This window comes from Bos javanicus, chromosome 9 (genome assembly GCF_032452875.1).
Source record: "Bos javanicus breed banteng chromosome 9, ARS-OSU_banteng_1.0, whole genome shotgun sequence".
Lineage (NCBI taxonomy): Eukaryota > Metazoa > Chordata > Mammalia > Artiodactyla > Bovidae > Bos > Bos javanicus.
This window is the reverse complement of record NC_083876.1, coordinates 69,111,508-69,131,634: the sequence shown is the minus strand read 5'-3', so window position 1 is coordinate 69,131,634 and position 20,127 is coordinate 69,111,508. Positions and strand designations below refer to the sequence as shown.

At 40.5% G+C, this 20,127-nt stretch overlaps 1 protein-coding gene across 31 annotated transcripts in view; it reads left to right on the top strand.

Annotated features, from left to right (window-relative positions):
• The window catches only part of EPB41L2 (erythrocyte membrane protein band 4.1 like 2), a 211,060-nt gene that overhangs the window by 46,098 nt on the left and 144,835 nt on the right, over window positions 1–20,127 (top strand). Inside the window, exon 1 of one of the 31 annotated variants that reach the window (XM_061427958.1) lies at window positions 10,972–11,067. The exons of the other annotated variants lie outside the window; for them this stretch is intronic. The gene's annotated coding sequence lies outside the window, so the exon portion shown is untranslated. Of the gene's footprint in view, window positions 1–10,971; window positions 11,068–20,127 lie in introns of those variants that run through there. 31 annotated transcript variants of the gene reach the window in all.

Genomic DNA, 20,127 nt, shown 5'->3' with positions numbered 1-20,127 from the left:
CTTCTTTAATTTTGCAATTTAAAATTTAAAGATTTAAAATTTAAAAAATAAGGGCAATTTTGCCTTTATTTTTAGAAGTTAAATATGTTACAGCTGTTGAGTAATGCACCACCTCCTGTTCTCACCTCTGCTTAAATAATTGAAGGAGAAAAATACAGATTGATTTTGTATACCTGAATATAAAGCTGAATATTCAGCTTCATCTTTGTAGCTTGCCCAAGTACCTGTATGTCATCCTTAAGACTGTGGAAAAAGCCTAGAGTCAAAGAGAAGATAGGAGATTTTTTTTTTTTTTTAATCAGAAGGCAGATGTGCCTACTTTAAATACTTATTTCGAACATGACAAGTTGAGAATAGTGGGGAGCCAAGGACAATTAAGCATCAGGAAATGGCTTCACATGTTGCCTGTTGTGTCCTGGATGATTTGGATAAAACAGAAACAGCTGTAATGCCAAATGCCCTATAAATTTCAAATGCTGGTGTAAAGCGCGGTGTTAGCACAGTTTATGAGCTGACTTAATAGAGAGCTTTGCCCACAGGTCTTCTGGTGACTTGCTTTCAGCTTTCTTCACAAAAATGCAAAATATTTGGGGCCCTTTCATATTGCTAAATGAAAAATGGTGTGCATTTGGCTCCATAAAGCAAGTAGCCTTGAGAGATGGGCCTGCCTAGAAATTGACTACATTTTTGTGGGAGAACGGGTGAAAAGGGCAGTTTCCTGTGTTGCTGCCAAAAGGTCTGAACAATTTGTAGTAGCTTGTGGCTAGAAAACAACTTCTGTGCAGCAAAAACAGCAACTGCAAACTGGCTCTGGGTGTGTGTGAGAAAATGCTCTTCTTTCCTACTTGATTGTTTGCCTTTATAGAAATTTTGTACAGTGAATTTTCAAACTCAAACGCTTAAAATGGTGTTTTGGCTGGTTTGCATAAAAACCTGGGGAAATATATTTGGAGGCAGCCCAAGCGCTGCATAATTTGGTACTTACAAAAGGGCAGCATTTATATTTTGCTTTTATTGTAACCGTGGGTCTAGAGAGGGTTACTCGTTTGTCTCCTGCCTTAAAAAGTGCAGGTAAATCTTGGCATCTATAGTGTTTCTACAGTAATGGATTTTTTTTTTTTTAGTTAACATATTAGGTGTGTGTTTTCTTAGTTAACTTGGGTGTCGTGTTCCATTTTGTATTAGATGTATGTTTATAAAATATCCATGTGAAACTATTGGCAATTGTCACTTACTGGTACTGACAGTGTGCCAGGTGCCATGCTTATGTTCTTATATTGGCTATGTTGTTTACTTCTCTAGAAGAGGGAAAAAGCTTAGGGTTAAGTGTCAGGTAGCTAGAAAATGGTTGGAACGGGCCAGGATTTGGAGTCTGGTTTGTGCTTTTTTAATGATGTCAAAATAGTTACTATTTCAGATCTTAATTTGTAGAATTAAAATCTGTTTTTTCTTTTTTTTTTTTGGTTGGGTTTGTATAAAGATTAACGGGCTTCCCTGGTGGCTCAGACAGTAAAGAATCTGCCTGCAAGGCAGGAGACGTTGATTCAATCCCTGGAGAAGTGAGTGGGCTACCCACTCCAGTATTCTTGCCTGAAGAATTCCATGGACAGAGGAGCCTGGGAGGCTACAGTGCATTGGGTCGCAAAGAGTCGGACACGACTGTGCGACTGAACTGAACTGAACTGACTGAGACTTGGTTTGATTTAGTTTAAGTGTTCTCACTAAGCTCTTTTTCGGTCCCAGCTTTTACCACTCCTGAGCATCTATATACTTATTACTGCTTAAATGCTCCAGGCTTTACTTTTTTTGACCTTAATTTTGATGTTCCTCTTCTGTTGGGGATATCTGTTAGCTTTTCATTAAACTACAGACAATAGTTGATTGAGGCATGACCCTTTCAAGATTTCGCCCTGTTCATCAACATCATTGTCTTCTTTATTTAGTAAATAGGCTGGTGCTCATAATCTAGCACAATGATTCTTTACTGAGATGGGGGTGGATGGGTGAGTTTTGTCTCCTAGGAAACATTTGGCAATGTCTGGAGATTTGGTTTCTTGGTTGCCATGACTGAAGGACCTGCTTCTAGTATTTCTGTATAGAGGTAGGGAATGCTGCTAAAAATCCTTTAATGCACAGGACAGCTTCTTGGATGACAAAGAATTGTTTGGCCACCATGTCAGGAGTACAGAGGTTGAAAAACCCTGAGCTAGCTAACCCAGAAAGAAAAAGTGAAAGTGTTCATTCATTTGTGTCCGACTCTTTGCAACCCCGTGGACTATAGCCCACCAGGCTCCTCTGTCCATGGAATTCTTCAGGCAGGAATACTGGAGTGGGTTGCTATTCCCTTCTCCAGGGGATCTTCCCTATCCAGGGATCAAACCTGGGTCTCCTGCATTGTAGGCAGATTCTTTACTGTCTGAGCCACCAGGTAACCCCAGCTAACACAGGGCATAGACCAAACCAAATCTTATTAATTGGAAACCATTTCTTTGTAAGTTTTTTTTTTTTTTTTTTAAATAACAAAACAACTCTGGTAACTAGTCAAGTTTTTATTCTCCATTCTACAGGTCAAGGAAGAGGCTCCCAGTCTGCTCACCCAGCCCTAAGCCAGGTGACACAAGTTGACCTTACACTGGATTCTTTTAACTCTTTTCTACCTTCATCTCCTCTCCTGACCTAGATGAGATCACACATTCAATTATTATCTGCCATTATCTTAGTTACAATTAGTTGACTGTTAAGAATGGTACATGAAATACTTTGACTTGAGGTGGGAGAAAAGCAAAAGAATGAAAGGAATGTGCACCAAAGTTTGGATTAGGATGAAGGTCGTCATGTGCCTCTTGCCAACATATTAGTTCAGGAGATGCAACTATGAGTGATCTTCACAGGTCCACACATAACTACCGTGGCAACTATTGATTAGCTTTTGTAAACTGAGAACAAATACAAGAGATGAATGAAATTTTTAGACAGGCTAAAAAAGAAGCAATCCTTAGGTCCAATAACTGTCACTTAGCCTACCATATTAGTAGGGAAATTGACTTTTGTATTTTATTGCCTTGTGAATTCTTGGGCCTAACCTTTGTGATTTTAATTAAATGTAACAAGTTGAAAGGAGCAACCTGTACCAGTCTTGAAGTCTTTGCAAATTCTTGGGATGCTGTCCCTCCTTTCTTTGCATCTTCATCCTTTAGTTCAGCCACCAAATGGTGTCTGACTCTTTGTGACCCCATGGACCATAACACGCCAGGCTTCCCTGTCCTTCACTATCTCCCTGAGTTTGCTCAAATTCATGTCCATTGAGTCGGTGATGCACTCTAACCATCTCATCCTCTGCTGCCCCCTTCTCCTATTGCCTTCAATCTTTCTCATCATCAGAGTCTTTTCCAGTGAGTGGCCAAAGTGCACTTTGACCACTCTGCATCAGTGGCCAAAGTATTGGAGCTTCAGCATCAGTCCTTACAATGATTATTCAGGGTTGATTTCCTTTAGGACTGACTGGTTTGATCTGCTTGCAGTCCAGGGGACTCTCAAGAGTCTTCTCCAGCACCACAGTTTCAGAGATGGTTCTAATTTTACAGGCATTCTCTGCTCATCTACTGTTTTGCAGATGACTTTAAGTAGGTATTTCTCAGAGTGGGTTGTAATCATTGGCTTCCTCCCCTGCTCCCTTACTGGGTTATGTGTCCTAGCACAGTGCTGGGTATATAGTGTCCATCGCCTCCACATAGAGTGGATGAATGGAGGAGGCAGAGCCAGGAGGAAACACCTTAATCTGAAAACTGAGTAACAGAAAACAGTTGGTAGAGCTTTTGAAACTCAGGGTGCTGGGAAAGGAGCCTAAGTAAGTGAAGAGTAGGAACTGTATTAACATCACCTTGTTGGGTTTTTGTGCTGGGCACGTATTTTTCTTTTTTAAACGTTAACAGTCCAGGTGGCTGAGGTGGGAAGGCTAGTCTGTGGCCTTGGCCCTTTCTGCGTATCTGCTGGTATAAGTGGTGTTCATGTCTTTTACCTGAAGTTCCTCCAGGCTATGTTACCCTCTTGCTCTGAAGGGCTTTTATAGCTTTTGCATGTTCTCAAATCTGCCAGTTTGCTGGCATATGTTATTTCAATCTGGATTTCTCAACTGCGTTAGGTCATGTCCGGCTCCCCTCCAGGAAGAACGGAGTTTTAAAGTGATAGAAATGACCCCTGAAACCGGGCAGTGATTTCGCTGTGGCTGCTCTCTTAGGGCACATAGAGTTCTGGCCTTAACCTTTTATTGTCTCCTTGGGCAGATTTGCTTCCTTTGCTTTCTCTTCTGGCCCTTGAATTTCAAGAGCCACAGCTTTATTTTACTCTGGGGTTTATTATGTGCCTGAGTGTCACCATTAGTGGCCTGGGTTGGAATAAATAGCAACTCTGTAATGCATGTGTTTTGTTTTTCTATTGAATTACATAAAAGCATTAGACATTTTGATTCAAAATAGAGATAATTATGAGAAAAGCTGTCTCTTTCAGTGAAAGGCTCACTCGCCAGGCACCAGTGCTTACCACTGTGGCCATGTCATTGGACTTGTCCCTTGCAAATTGAACATGCCTGATTGCACAGGTGTTTGCATGGTTGAACAGATTATATTTGGACAATAAACTGTTATGCCTGACAGTGATTAGAAAGGCAGGGCAGAGTTGCACATGAATTACTTTGGTAAGAGAATTGAGGAGAGAGTATTACCAAACATTTTTATAAGAGAAAGCAAAAAGACTTTTTATTCTTTAACAGTTAATTGTCCTTAAACTTAATAATAGTAAGTCAGCCTTGTACCAGGCAGATTTGTTTGTTTGTTTGTTTTAATGAATGGCTAGTAACTTTTTTTTTATTTACTTACACCATTGAGTGTGTTGAACACTATCTGGTTTTCTCTACTGGAGGACAAATAGAGTTAGATTGTGGCTGAGATCATAGGAAGAACCAGTATCCAGTGTCATATATTTCTGGTCTGTCATTTTTGGGGCTTTATGCACAAATGTGAAATCTATGTCTGGGAGAGTGGGGGTGTGGGTTGACTAGGGAGCTGTCTTAGGATTTCTGGAGCTCTCTGAGAGTCCAGTTAAAGTTTGTGGCCATGAATTTGACTTGAGAAAAGTTACCATCGTTACTTATTTTTGTCGGTGGCGTGGGTGCAAGTCTGAAGTAAGACTGTACCTTAGGTGGAGCCAGAGAGTCCGTGGACATGCTGGAGGAGAGAGGGGCTGGTAAAGGTCTGCTGGTGGCCCACGGAAGTCAGGCTGCTGTAAGAGGGTTGTGAAGATGGAGCTGCGGGCACAGGCTGCTCAGGGTCACAGAGTTGTTGGAGTTGTGGTTCACAAGGAAAGACAGAAGATAATCAGAGGTTGGGACGAATGAAAATGAGATAATGGTAGGTCTAGGGCAGGATTTTTCAAGAAATCATTTCAGAAGGCCACAACTGGCATTTAGAAAGTGAAATGGCATAAACAACGTGAGAGTTGGGGCCTTATCTAGTCTATACAGAATTTTATGTGAATTTCAAAAAGACTTCCCTTTTGGGAAAAGCTTTCCATTAGCAATCATCACACCTCGGACAAACCTCACTGACTAGAGCTTTGCCACTGCGCAGAGCTTCCCCTTGGGGAAGGGGAAGAGAAAGGGAGGTGGGAAGAAAGAGGTGCCCCCTTTCCTGGCTGAGGCAGCCCGCTGGCAGGGAGAAGGCTCATTGGGACTGGGGCTGGATTTAGCACAAAACGCTTATGCTTTAAGCCTGATCAGAGTGGCCACTTGAAAACTGTGTGTCCATTAAAACTGGGTGTGTTTACTGTATATTTGTGAACTGGGTCACAGAAAAAAATTGAAAGTGTTTGGGAAACATGGGAACGGGTAACAGAGGGTACAGAGGGCAGGATCAGGGGGTTCGCTTTTAAAGTAGGAAACAACACACACAGGACCCCCCCACCGCTCTGTGGCTTACAGAAAGGAGTGGGGAGTACTGTTAGAGAAAATGACTTCGATTTGGAATGCATCCTAGGTTGGGGATTCAGCCCCCTCTCTTCTAGCAGAGGCTTTATACATGGTCGCGTGGTGGTGAAATATGGTCCAGACACTAGTTGAGCTTCTCGCTCAACCCTGGGTCTAGGGAGCTTTTCTGTCCGACTGAGGGAAATACACTGGAAAAAAGTCAAAGTGTGGGTCACAATTGAGATCCTGTGATTTCGTAAAAGCTAAGTGGTAAGGAGAGGGGGCTTTTGATGTGTTCTGGGTCACAGGGAGAGAGTTTTCTGCAACTTAGAGTCACAGGTTTACTACATAACATGTAGTCAGTTGTAGAAAATTGAAAATTGATTTTTAGAGGGTTGTGAGGGTGACAAAGCTCTGTAAAAGTTTATGTGGACAGTCATGGGAATTGTGAGTTAGAAGTTCTGGTTTCTTTCTTTTTCGGCTGTCTTGTTGACTTTAAAATAAATGATCATTAGCATCCCCGTGTGATCTTGGCTCTGCCTTTGGAATGTAAGTAAGAACGGACGAACGCATCTGGACGTTCCTTGTCCCTCTTCACGTGCTCTGAGTAGTAAAATCTTGACAGTAAATTGTAAGGCCTTGTGTAGCTTTCTAGTCTGAACTTGAGGTGGAGACTTTCGTTTCCCTTCCTATGGGGCCATGTTGGTCGGGTGTTGGTGGTAAAAAGCAGGCCATGACTTTTAAAAATTCCATGGCTTTTAAAAAAGGGATCAAGCCATGGTGGAGTGGAGAGTTTTAGGCAGTTTGGGTGGAGGCCCAGGTTCCTGTGGCTCTTCATCTCCAGTTGCCAAGAGTTGCCATGTCAACCCCCTGGTCAGGCACCACATCTCTGGGTTGGTCCCTGCTGGAGAAGTGGTAGAGTCGGGATTCTTCACTGGACTGTCTTAGTGTGAATGAAGGGTGACAGAAAGGGTCAGCCCCTACTCATTCTTCTGGGGAGCAAATGTGTGTTAGGGGAAACTCCTTATGTGTGTTTTCCTTAAAAATTGCAGTTAAGCTTTATGGATTAATTGGACCATCTGAAGTAGGCTTGGGGAGTTAGTACTCCCTTTAGTGGCTGTTTCTGTGGGGAAAAAATAATAACAACTAACGTTTACTTACCTAGAGTTGTTGTTCAGTTGCTAAGTCATGTCCGATTCTGTGACCGCATGCACTCCCATCCCCGGCTTCACTTGTGTCATCCTTATCTCATTCCCTCCTGTGCTCACTCCTTCCCCAACAAAGTCCTCACTTCATTTGAGGTTGGGGTGTATGTATGTTTTTTCCTGTTTCCAAGGCAGTGACTCAAAATCTGGCCTGTCATGAGTCAGTTCAGTTCAGTCCCTCAGTCGTGTCCGACTCTTTGCGACCCCATGGACGGCAGCACACCAAGCTTCCCTGTCCATCACCTACTCCCAGAGTTTGCTCAAAGCCACGTCCCTCGAGTCGGTGATGCCATCCAGCCGTCTCATCCTCTGTCATCCCCTTCTCCTCCTGCCCTCAATCTTTCCCAGCATCAGGGTCTTTTCCAATGAGTCAGTTCTTTCTGGACTGCCTATAGACAGGCGTGCAGAATTAGTCCTTCTCAGGCCTGCTGGAAATTAACGGTTTAGAGCTGCTGAAGTTTGACTTTCAGGGATGGTCCTGCACAGTGATGGCTGTGCTCTACAAAGTGTTTAAAGCCGTAAAGTTCTGAGTGTAGGATTCCTAAGCAGAGTATAGTCACGTGTGACTGTGAGGTTTTCTTGTGCCAGGAAAGACTGTGTTTTTATGTTAAATAGCATTGGGTGGCCTAAGGGATTCTAGCCACAGCTGCATTCCAGAGACAGTTCAGAGCCTTGGCTGGTAATGACATCACCACCGCAGGTGCCAGATCATTCTTTTTTTTTTCCAATATAGCTTGCCCACGCCTTTTTTTCTTAAAGAACGTTTATGTACTGCTGTGAGGATTTGTTGCAGAATAAGTATGAAATCCAATTCTGGGTGTGTGTGTGTGCATGTGTGTAGGTAGAGATGAAAATAAAGTGCTTTTGGAAGATCACGCAGTCCCAGAAATTCCAGTTTTAGGTTACTTGCGTTCAATCACTCCCAAGAGATTTTGATGGGGAAGGGTGGGACGGAGGAGGGGGTTCAGACTAGAAGAGAAAAGGAGCTGTGATAAAACAAGGTTGAGGGGCTTCCTCCCTCTACTTTCCCCCTGATCCGAGATTGGCCTGGAGTGTTTCCAAGAGAACTCTGATTTCCAGTGTATTTCACAGAGGCCGAAGAGCTTGGGATTGGATTTTTTTTTTTAATGATAAATTTATGTGTTTGTTGAATAAAACTTGCAATACAGGGAAACATAAATAGTAAAAGCCAGCCTCATTCCCACTTTAAGACATAATTTCTTTATATTTTTATTTTGTAAAAAATGCATTTGGAGGTGATAGAATACATTCAGAGGTTATAGGATAACCACTTCAGTAAATGCATATTTATGTACATTTCACAAGTAGGGTTTATACTATGGTTTTGACGTTTATTTTCATTTAACTTTGTGTCATGTTTGCCACGCCAAGTAGTTTTTTTTTTAGAATGCAGAATTTTAGAACTATGAGGTACTTTAAGAGGTAATGAATCCTCCCTGTATTTTATAATTAGGTAATTTAATAAAATGAAGTTAAATGACTTGCTCTAAATTCCTGTTACTTTCAGAACTGGAATTAGAACTGGTTCCATCTATTCCAGTATATTTTTAACTATCCCATTCTGCCTATTTTACTTTATTTACTGGCAAAAATGTGTGAATAATTATCTCTAGGATAAATTAGAGATTGTTGCCCCAGATAATTTAATCCATCTCACTCTGAGTATGAAAAAAAGGGAAACTTTGAGACTACTCAAACACACCTGTGTAGTTAAATTACTTTGCCCCAAGTGATTTGGAGATGTTAGAAACCATTATGAGATGGCTGGATTGTTGCTATTTTAGGGTTATTTGATGTGAACCTGGAAGAAGTAAAGTTTAAAAATGTGTGCTTTACACTTAGCACAAGCATATTTGAAGTGTTTCTTTCTGTCATGTTAAAACCAATAAATCTCTTCAAACTTTTTAGTGGTCTTGCCAAACTGTTAATTATCATCTCCTTTGCTAAATTTCCTCTTCTCTGGAATTCTATTTTCCTTATTTTGCTGAATTCCCATAAGAGTTCTTGGCTGTATAATTCCTTTGGCAACTACTCACATAGTCTTAATGCATTTCTTCTACCCCTGTCTTGAAACAGTAACATTTTATGAACCTTAAACTTTCCATGAGGTTGTGTGAGTCCATTTCTTCTACTGTTGTCTTGAAAACAGTAACATTTTCTGAATGTTAACTTTGCATGAGGTTGTGTGCATAAGACTCTTGGCTCCTCAAGGACAGGATGTTGTCTTGTTATTTTCCTTCCTTCCACTTCTCTCCCCTTCACTTTGCCTCCTCACTATAGTACCAGCAGAGCACCTGTGGGCTCACTCTGTTATTATTTTAACTTGTTAAAAAAGTTCTGAGCACATTGAGGGCAAATCAGAGAATATGGCCTCCTCTCTGTGAGTTTGGTAGTCCTGCCGGTACTGCCGATTTCAGGAATATCTCTGCAGAAAAAGCGAGTCTAGTATGATTTGCACATTGTTTTGGTCAGCAAGTAGTTAGATGTCATTTTTGAGGCAGTTGTTATGGATTCATACAGTGTACTGGCACACATAGCCTCAGACTCACCCTCACCTCTGTTTGAACTCAGGCTAGAAGAAACTGTATAAAGCAGCTGATGGGTGGGCTACTGCAGGGCTGTCTGAAAAATAGGTGACGGAGAATCCTCAGTTTTTGTTTTTCTTGGAAAAATTCCTCCACAGGAAGTCTTCAGCATATTTTAAATTCTGCATCTTGAAGAACTTAAGATTTTGTATATCTCTGAACTTGCTGTATCTTGAGGGAAGAAATGGAAGATGGGATGAAGGGTGTGAAGAAACTTAGTGTTGAGTAAGTGGAGAAGAAGTAGGAATAGGAAGTGGAGAAGAAAGGGAATAATGGCTGGGATACATTTGTAGGTAGAGGAAGAAGGAAAGAGTAAGAATGGAAAGAGATCGAGAAATAAGGATAAACAGCCAACTATTAGGGTGGGGACAAAAATCTGAATGTCATTTGGCAAGGATGCTTATACTTTTGGTTTCTTCCCAAAAGTTTTTCAAATGATTGTAGTGGGTGGGGAAACTCCACTAGAGATGACAGCTTAAGTGTTGGATGAGGAATATGACAGAAATAGCTTGAGTGACTGAAGTAGGAAGAAACAATTAAGAAACTTTTTTTTTTTTTCCTGGCAGTGCTCTGCATTTCTTATAATACTGTGCTTAATTTATTCCAAAAAGGTTTTCAGTATCGTGTAAAGAGTCTCATTTTTGGTCAACTCCTTTTTTTCCTGTGGGGTTGCTTGCCTTAGAATAGGTGTCGAGCTCTCCCTCTCTTTCAGCTTGTTCACTATGGAAAACTGTCAGGACATAGAAGATATGCTGCAAAAGGAGACTGATTCCAAGAGTTGACCGCAGGACAGCAGCCACATCATTCAAGGGACCCAGTACATGTGTGTGACGTTTATGTGCACACACATGTGTTCTTTTTCCTTAAAGAAGTCTTGTGATGCTAGAATGTGATCTTATTTCTTTTGAAGTCTTTTTTTTTTTATTCATTATTTTTAAGTACTAATGGCTCTGCATACTCTCCAGGCTATGGGGAATTGTTTTTCCATATGTTTCTGTTCGGGTCAGTGAAAAGAGGAAAATAATTTAGGGATGAATTTTATGATTGGAAAAGGAACACTGCCTCCTAAAGATATTGATGTTTACCGGTGGGTTCTAGTATCAGTCGTATTATATCCTGACCCCGGGCTGGGCTGCGCCTGACATAAGCGTTAGGAACTGAATTGTGTCAGCACTGCTCCGTAAGGCGTTTATCTTAATCCAGGCGTCCTTGGATTGTGCCCACGAGCACACAGTGGTGGCAGTGATCGCAGAGCTGGGCTGCTGGTGTGAGCTCCGAGGAGCTCAGTGATCACCCGGTGAGTCCAGTCCCGGTGAACCTGAGTTGGTGTTTTTATTTAGATGCTCTATTTTGATCTCATGAGGGGTCGTGGTATTTTAGTTACTTCTGTGTCATTCTCCTGGGATGGACTGAATAGCCCTGAATTCTGTCTCACGGGGCCCTGTTATGCAGCTCAAGTAAGTAGAGGATGATGGCCAGGGAGGTACCAGCCGCGGAGCTGGTTGCGGTACGGTCCAGATTTGGGTGTTTGGGTTGGCCAGCTTTCCTGGAAGATAAGCTTATATTGTATTTACATAGATACATCCTGAAGGTTCTGTGTAATTATACAGTTGTATTTGAGTGTTCCAGAATAAAATAGTACATCTCCTGTCTGTGGCTTTGGCTCTGAGAGCCATAGCTGCTGCTTTCCTGCACGTTCTCCTGCACTTTTCCCTTGTTCCTGCTTTCTCCTGTGATCTTCTGTGTTACCCTGAGTGGAGAAAGGAGCAAAATCTTCCATACTTGTCTCTGGTGAATGCTTTGCATGAAGGAGAGATTATAGAAATGCTGTGGTTTAAAAAAAAAAAAAAAGCCACTAGCCTGCATTTTCGTACTGTTTTTACACCTGTGGGGAATTGGAAGTTTTGAAGGTACACTGGGAAAAGAAAAACCAAGAGGAAAACGTGTTTTGGAAAAACAAACCTGGCTGGGAAGTTAGGTTTCTGCCTTTTCTTACAATATTCTTTAAAAAAATAAAAATTCCCTCACTTAGCTCAGAATTTCTTAGATTCTCTCGTGTCTGTGATGCAAAGGATTGGCTACATTATTTTTTCAGGCCCCTCCCAGACTCATGATTCAGGAGGACTGTATATCCCCAAACGTATTGTTGTAGGACTTATTTCAGAGCCACTTCTGTTTTCTTCTTGCTTCTCTTAGAATTCAGTACCTTTTTGAAGGTGATGATCCTTTAGGTTAGTCTTAACCCATGAGAACCAATCATACAGGTGAAGATAGTTGTTTCACACCCCTCACATTTTCCTTGTATGAATCTTAAAAGATGGCATGACATTTCTTGCCATAAATGTGCCAAAATAGTGTCTATTCCACTGGAGGGCCATTTAATTTAATATTAGGCTTACTTTATTGAATCGTTAAGGTGATTATCTTGGATAATAGAAAAATAAGATGACAGTGCCAGGAATTGTCTGAAAAAACAGGTGCACAGTTTGTTTTTTAAAAAGTGTTTTCTTATAATCTCATCTCTTTCTCCTCAAATGTAGTAAGCATAACTTTGTGCAAGGGAGTGTGTGTTTTGCTTTGGGGGATCCAGAGATAAGATAGACTTGTTAAGTATGGTGGCTAAGATGTGCTCATAGGATCAGTACTGCAGAAAGTACAGAGCTCTGGAAGGGGGTAAGGGAGTGTTGTGGGCACTTGGAGGAGAGAGGGATGGCACTCTTTGGACAGGGCATGGTCGGTGGCTGGCTTTTGCCTGATGGTGGTGGTTGTGATGGGCATGCTTCGAGGAGTAAGCCTGGAGACTCTTGGCTTTTTCCTCCCTCAAGACTAGAAATCATCATGCATCCTACTGAGTAGAAAAGTTAGAAAGGAGGATGTGGCCAGAGCCTAGAGGACTGCATTTCAGGTGAAAGAATTTGGGTTTTCTTTCTGCAGTTACTGAGGTTTTCCAAACAGGTGAATGATGTGATCAGAACTGGAGTGTAGGAAGATGAGGTGGATAGAGAGGCACAGTAGGTCTAACAAATTTATGAGAAAATGTTAGTTATGAGAAAAATTTACCTTTGGTAACTTATTTACTGGTTTTACTGACTTGAATCAGAGTCTACTGCTTGTTTTTTTCCTACAGTACGAAAGTCATCAAATTGTTTTTTTAGGGTACTCTCCACTGAAGATAACTAAGTATATACCCTTCAGATAAAAGTGAGGAACAATCAATTTGTCTTTGTTGTGATCTTTTTCCATTAAGTATACTCAGCTATTTACTGTATTTTGTAATTAACCTTGACTACTCTTGGCATTCTCTCGCAGCCTTCCCCCCTGCCACCCCGAAGGCATTTCTTAAGTCCTTTTCATATCAGTGTTTTAAAGACATTACATGATTGAGTGGGTATATCACAACTTCACCTTCACCTCCATTTAACAAGCGTTTAGTTCCATTTTAGTATGCTATTTTAGGAATTTTCTTGTCTTATTTTTGACAATAGTTTGTCTTTAATCCTTGTGAACATTATTTTGTGTTGATAGTCTTGCAAGTCAAAGTATCTTGGAAAGAAAGTCAAAGTCTTGTAGCTAATAAGTGAAAGAGTTACAGTTGAAACTCAGATCTGCTTGTTACTGAATCATTTTATATCTGCAAGCCTCAGTTTCCTTATCTATAAAATGGAGGCATCGATAGTACACTTCTAATAGAGTGGTCATGGGAAATGAAGTGAAATGATCCCATGTGCTGGCATAGGTTGTTTGTAAGCCATCTTCTAAACAATATAGATGCCTGGTGCTTGTGAATCTAAAACACTTAATTGATTCAACCGATAAGTAATTTTACATTTTGAATTTTAAAGGTAATTTTCTTTTCAAACTTAATGAAATCACCCAACTTTTAAAACCTCAGGCCCTCTTAATTTTGTGTACTGTAACACACGAAACTTGTATTCTCAGTAGTTTCTTTTAATTCTTCCCCACAGACTGTCATTCTACACGTTCAGCTCTGTTTTGTGTTAATTTTTACTGCCTTTCCCCCCTGAAATGCAATAGTCCTGTAGTGTCCTAGTGGAAACATTGTTCTCTTTGTTTGGGCTAAAGAAGTGCCTTTGTCATTCCTTTGAGACATTCTGCAGATGCCATTTTGCAGTTCTGAAAAATATGTCGCTGTCCTCCTTGTGCTGTGTTATATTGTGTGTGTATGGCTTGGTATTTTAATGAAGTTGTAGTGAAAACTTGACAGTGATAACTTGTCACGTGATGATAAAACATAGAAAGGCTCTTTCTTGACTGTAGATATGTGGTCCCCATCTCTCCATAGTGTTGTGTGGTCGGAAAGTAGATCCCTCCTTTATTCAGACATTTGATACTTTTTGACTAACTTCATAGAAAACTGTTAAAACAGCTTCTTCCAACATGTACTGCTTTTTAAAGATCTCTTAATTTATATGTTCTTAATAGCATTTTAAGTGGCAAGTATACCCTATAATTTGCTAAGTGGCTTTAATCCTTGTACTAAGAAGTGGGGGCAAAAATCTTTTGGGAAATTGCCCTGATAAAATCCAGGAAATTCCTTTCATTCTTTTAAATCCAGTTAAAATCTAACTTTTAAAAAAGGCCTCTGATGTAACAGTGTCTGCAAGCATGTGCTTCTTAGAGCCCAGTAGTTTCTTGTAGATAGTGCCAAGCTCAAAGAGGAGTAGCATGAATGTATCCCTGTGTTTCAGGTAAATCTATACCCCATGGCACACGACCAGTTTATTATAACTTTGCTGGGACTTAGCCAGCTTGTTTTGTACTGCTTTTAAAACTGCCAAAGTAGGGGTACAGAAATGAAGGGGGGAAACTCATATTTCTTTGTTTAAGTGGATTTTAGTTTATTAAAACATTTCTTAATTATTGTATGTTTAGTGGGAAAAGCTTGTTAATATAGAAAAATACAAATAAAGCAAAATTTTCCATTGTCCACATTCAGGAACAACAATTGTTACCATTACGGCTGAGCATTTCCAGTGTTTTATCTGTGAATTTACGTATGAGGTAGAACAACAGGGTTTTCCTTTTAAACGTGCTTGTTTGCCCTTGGCGACTGTATATCTAAATTGTTCTTCTTTAAATTGAAGTATAGTTGATTTACCATATTGTTAGTTTCTGGAGAAGGACATGGCAAATTCCATGGACGGAAGAGCCTGGTGGGCTACAGTCCATGGGGTCACAAAGAGTCGGCCATGACTGAGCACATCAGCAGCACATTGTTAGTTTCAGGTGTATAGCGAAGTAATTCGGTCATATATTATTTTTCAATTAGAGTTCAATACAGGATATTGAATATAATTCTCTGCACTATATAGTGAAGCCTTGTTGTTTTTCTCTTTGATATATGGTAGTGTGCATCTGTTGGTCCCATATTGCCAATTTATTCCTCCCTCCCTTTCCTTTTGGTGACTGTGAGTTTATTTTCTGTATCTGTAAATTTTAAGATAGTACTGCTTAATTTTAGAAATGTTACTCCATAGGGCATTCATTCATTAGATGGACTCACTTGAAAGTTCTCAATTAGTAGAAAGTGTGTACCTTTATTGCCTAAAGATATATGAGTCAGAAAAGGATGGGCTAATCATTTTGGATGTTTTCCAGGATCATAAAAGCATAATAGGTCTATATTAGAACTGTTAAGAAGCCTTTAAAACAAGTAAAGATCCTATCACATAAGCCCTGGCTCGTCTTGGACAGCTGGCTCATTGATTTCCAACAAGAGCTGATTCTGTGGTGGCCTGACTCCTGTCATCTGCGGCAGAGGTACCCAGGGATTACGGTGTTTGTATATGTTTAGCCATCAGCTGGGCTGGTTTTAGACAATGATACCAAGCCCTGTGCCATACCATCCCATCTGTTTCTTTTAAAGATAAATATACAGTTGGTATGGGACAGATCCTGTTACACTAAACTCCGTGGCAGAAATAAACTTCCCAGGTGGCTCAGTGGTAAAGAATCTGCCTGACAGTGCAGGAGATACAGAAAACTCCAGTTCGATCCCTGAGTCGGTAAGATACCCTGGAGGAGGAAATAGTAATCCATGCCAGTATTCTTGCCTGGAGAATCCCGTGGACAGAGGAGCCTGGTGGGCTGCAGTCCATGGGGTCACAAGGAGTTGGACACGACTGATCAACTAAACAACAACAGCAACATTAAAGGTTGAGGTGAGAGGAAATCCTCTCCAGGGGATTGGTAGATACTTCGACCAATCTTCTTCCAGAAGAGAAAAGCATCTCAAGCCTGGCTCTTATTACTCTAGGATCCAATGGGAAGAATATTTACTTTCGATATATAGATGATAAGCCAGCAGGAACAAAATTCTATATCTTGTTATATCTGTGCTGTTGTTTCAACACTTATTGAGTTAGATGTTCTGGTATAGTTAACATGGAATTATAGATGATAATGGGAGGAGATAAAAAAGGGATTGAGGAAGATATGAGACACTCCAATTATGGCTGAACCCAAATGGCTTGAATAGATCCAGGCAAAGTCTTGGGTGGGAGGAAAATATCAGGGGGATGGTGACAGAGGGGGAAGTTAGATGTGGCTGCTAAGTAGATTATTAGGAGTGCTACATTCCACCATTTGTCTGATATATATATGTATACACACAGTTCCATACATTTAAGTGTAATGTATAATTGTGTGTATATCCTTTTAGTTCAGCTTACACAGGTCAACTGCAGGTACAGGCCTTCCCTCTTCCAAGGACAGACCATATAAAGTTCTGTTGGCCTGCTGCATCTAGAGGCAGAGTATAGTCTCAGAACACCGTGTACCGGTTGGTGATGTCCATTCCTCTGGCTTCAGTTCCATCCAGATCAGATGTCAGCGATCAGCTGCATTGTTGAGATTTCCCCCTGAACAGTGCTCTGCTCTGCCCTATCCTGTCGTATAGCTGTAAATTACCCTCTTGGATCACCAAGTTGTGTGGTTCGTGGGGTGTATGATTAGGTAGGTTAAGAGCAGTGGTTGCTCTGAGGATAGCTTGTCCTTGAAGTGTAATTCCTGATCAGATCTTACTGCCCCTGGTTCTGTCCATTTGGAGGATTGCCTTCACTCACTATGTATACCTCAGGGCGGTCTCCGAGCGTGGGCTGTGTTACTCTCCATTTAAGTCTGACTTCGCCATTCTTGGCATCCTGCTTCCTTTGCCAGTGGGTCCTCCTGGAGTGGTTGGACCACTCCCTGCTGGGTTGGTTTACCAGACTTCCCTTTGAGAGCCTTGTGATTTGTGAGAGTGTGTATGTACCATAAACTCACAAATAACTTGATTGCCTCCCCCGCCCCCATGTTTTATTCTGTTTTCTAAAAGTCAGTAACAGAGCTATTGTTAGGTTTGGTTACAAACTGCTTGTTTTTAACCTTATACCTGGAAGCTGGGGTTAGATTTTTTTTTTTTCCTCAAGTGTAGACAGGGGAAGTGGACGGTCTAGACAGAGGAGAGTCAGCATTAATGAGGACACGGAAGCATTTCTTGTTGAGGAGGCTGGTGTGGCTGGAGCTTGGGATGTGTGAGAGAGCATGAGAAGCAGAAGATGAGCCTCGTATCTGGACTGGAGTCAGTCAGTGCGGAACCTGGGAGATTATACTGAGCAGTTTGGTCTTCGTACTCCCTGCAGAGCCACTGGAAGCCTTTCAGAAATTTTCATTGCTATTATTTATTTGAAGGAAGAGGCATAATTACAAATATCTGTATTGCAGAAATACTACATGCCAGGTTTTATGGGGAATTAACCAGATTTCCCTGGGTATCTGTGCTGGTGAATTTTACCCTCAGTTAAAGGCATCTACCCAAGGAAACCTCCTTTTGTATTTCTTTTATTTATGGCTTTAGGTGAAATTGCCAACTCCAGTAACACTTTTGTATTTCTGTGCAATAAAATCTGGTGCTGAGGTTTTTGGGTGGTATTTATTGTACTGGTGACTAGGATCAAATATTTACTTAACCTAATTTTAATAGTAAATCTCACCGTTACCAGTTAAGTACATTGTTTTTACTACGGAGTAATAACCTGAAGCTTGGCAGTACTGATTTAAGTAGGTGTCTTTGGTATTTGTTGCTCTTTATTATGAAATAAATTTGTGCCCAGTCTTACTGTGAACCAAGCAGGGCATTCAAAGATGAGGACGAAGGCTGAGCTGCAGATAACTTCACAGTGAGGAAGACTGATGCCAGGAACTCAAAAACGGTCATTTCAGCAGTAGAAGTACCTATAGAAAAAAGAACAACACTATGAACCTGGATGAAGAGTGAGGAAAGGGTCAGGAGTGACAACTATACTGAATTTATTTATTTTTTACTGGGATTTTTGTTTGTACTACTAATTGAGTATGACCCATCAGTCCATTCATTCATCAAACATTCCTTTGGCTTCCTTTACTGTATGACAGGTGTTATATTGGGTTGTGGGGGATATAGATGTAAGACTGCAGTCTTTGCCTCTGGGAATCTATTGTTCACATGGAGAGACAGCCAGTCAATAGCAAAGAGAGACATTTTGGGGACTGGGAATTGCCCCTGAAAACTGGATAAATAAAACATTTTTTAACTTTTGCTTAATAATTAATAAAATCATACCATGTATCAAATAAGTGAGAATCTTTTTGTAAATTACCTTAATAGTTGTACAGGAAATATTTGTTGAATGAATGAATGTATCTTTTGTGTAAGAATAGGTTTTTACAAATTGGTATTAACACAAAAGAACATTTGCATTATTTGCTACTGGCGATCGCTTCATGGATAGGATACTTTTTCTTTCCAGTTGAAATTTCCAGGAAGTATCACTGTCCTAGGGTTTCTGGCCAAGCACTTTTCTGAAGCCAATGGGTGGGTGTATGTTTAGATCCAAGAGAAACAAATTATAACCATGGATGTGAACTTTTCACAGTCTTCTCAAAGTAAAAGCTTGAAAAAATATTTTTATGCTTCTCTCTTGCAAATACTAATATCCTTTTCTAAAGAGAGGAGTAAAGCAAAGATAACATGTTGAATATACTGGGTATTCATATTGTTTGCCATCCTTCCTTGTAATTATCACAACACCTCAAAACGTTCATTGAGAATTTTTGGCTGTAATTTTGAATCTTAGAACTTGGTAGAAAGAAGTATATATGTTCAGTTCAGTCACTCAGTCGTGTCTGACTCTTTGCGAACCCATGGACTGCAGCACGCTAGGCCTCCCTGTCCATCACCAACTCCCGGAGTTTACCCAAACTCATGTCCATTGAGTTGGTGATGCCATCCAACCATCTCATCCTCTTGTCCCCTTCTCCTCCTGCCTTCAATCTTTCCCAGCATCAGGTTCTTCTGATTCTTCTCTTCAGTCAGTTCTTCGCATCAGGTGGCCAAAGTATTGGAGTTTCAGCTTCAACATCAGTCCTTCCAATGAACATTCAGGACCAATCTCCTTTAGGATGGACTGGTTGGATCTCCTTGCAGTCCAAGAGACTCTCGAGAGTCTTCTCCAACACCACCGTTCAAAAGCATCAATTCTTAGGCGCTCAGCTTTCTTTATAGTCCAACTCTCACATCCATACATGACCACTGGAAACACCATAGCCTTGACTAGATGGACCTTTGTTTGCAAAGTAATGTCTCTGCTTTTTAATATGCTGTCTAGGTTGGTCAAAGCTTTCCTTCCAAGGAGTAAGCATCTTTTAATTTCATGGCTGCAGTCTGTATATGTGGTGAAATTCAAATAACACTGGACATTGCTGTTTTAAATAATGTAGGTATTCCTACATTCCTAATATTTAAAGTAGATTTTTTTGTACACAGCTTACTTAGAAATGGATTATTTACCTACTCTGACAATCTCTGTCTTTTAATTGGTACATTTAGGCCATTTACATTTAATTAATTGTTGCTGGGCACCATTTTCTTTGTTTTCTGTTCCATCTGTTCTTTCTTTTTCTTTTTTTCCCCTTTCTTTTTCTGTCTTCCTCTGGATTGAGTTATTTTTCTTTGAGTCCATTCTGTCTTTACTATTGGCTTATTCATCTACACCTCTTTTTTTGTTTGTTTTTTTCTTTTTTTATGTACCTCTTTGTTACCTAATTTAACTCATTAAATTTGTCTCCATACCCTCTGGTTCCTTTTATAACTATTTCAGTGACTGACTTCTGCTGCCCTATTAATTGCTCTTTATTTTTCTCTCTTAACTCTGATGTGTTACCAAATTCTTATCATTCTGCCAATTGAATATTACTTGAATTTATCCATTCCTTCCGCTGATACCTTCTCTAGTCAGATACTATAAACTGCACAAAGCTGAGCTCTTTTGGGGTGCAGTTTTAACTTTGGTAGTCAAAGAAATACAAGTCTTACTGC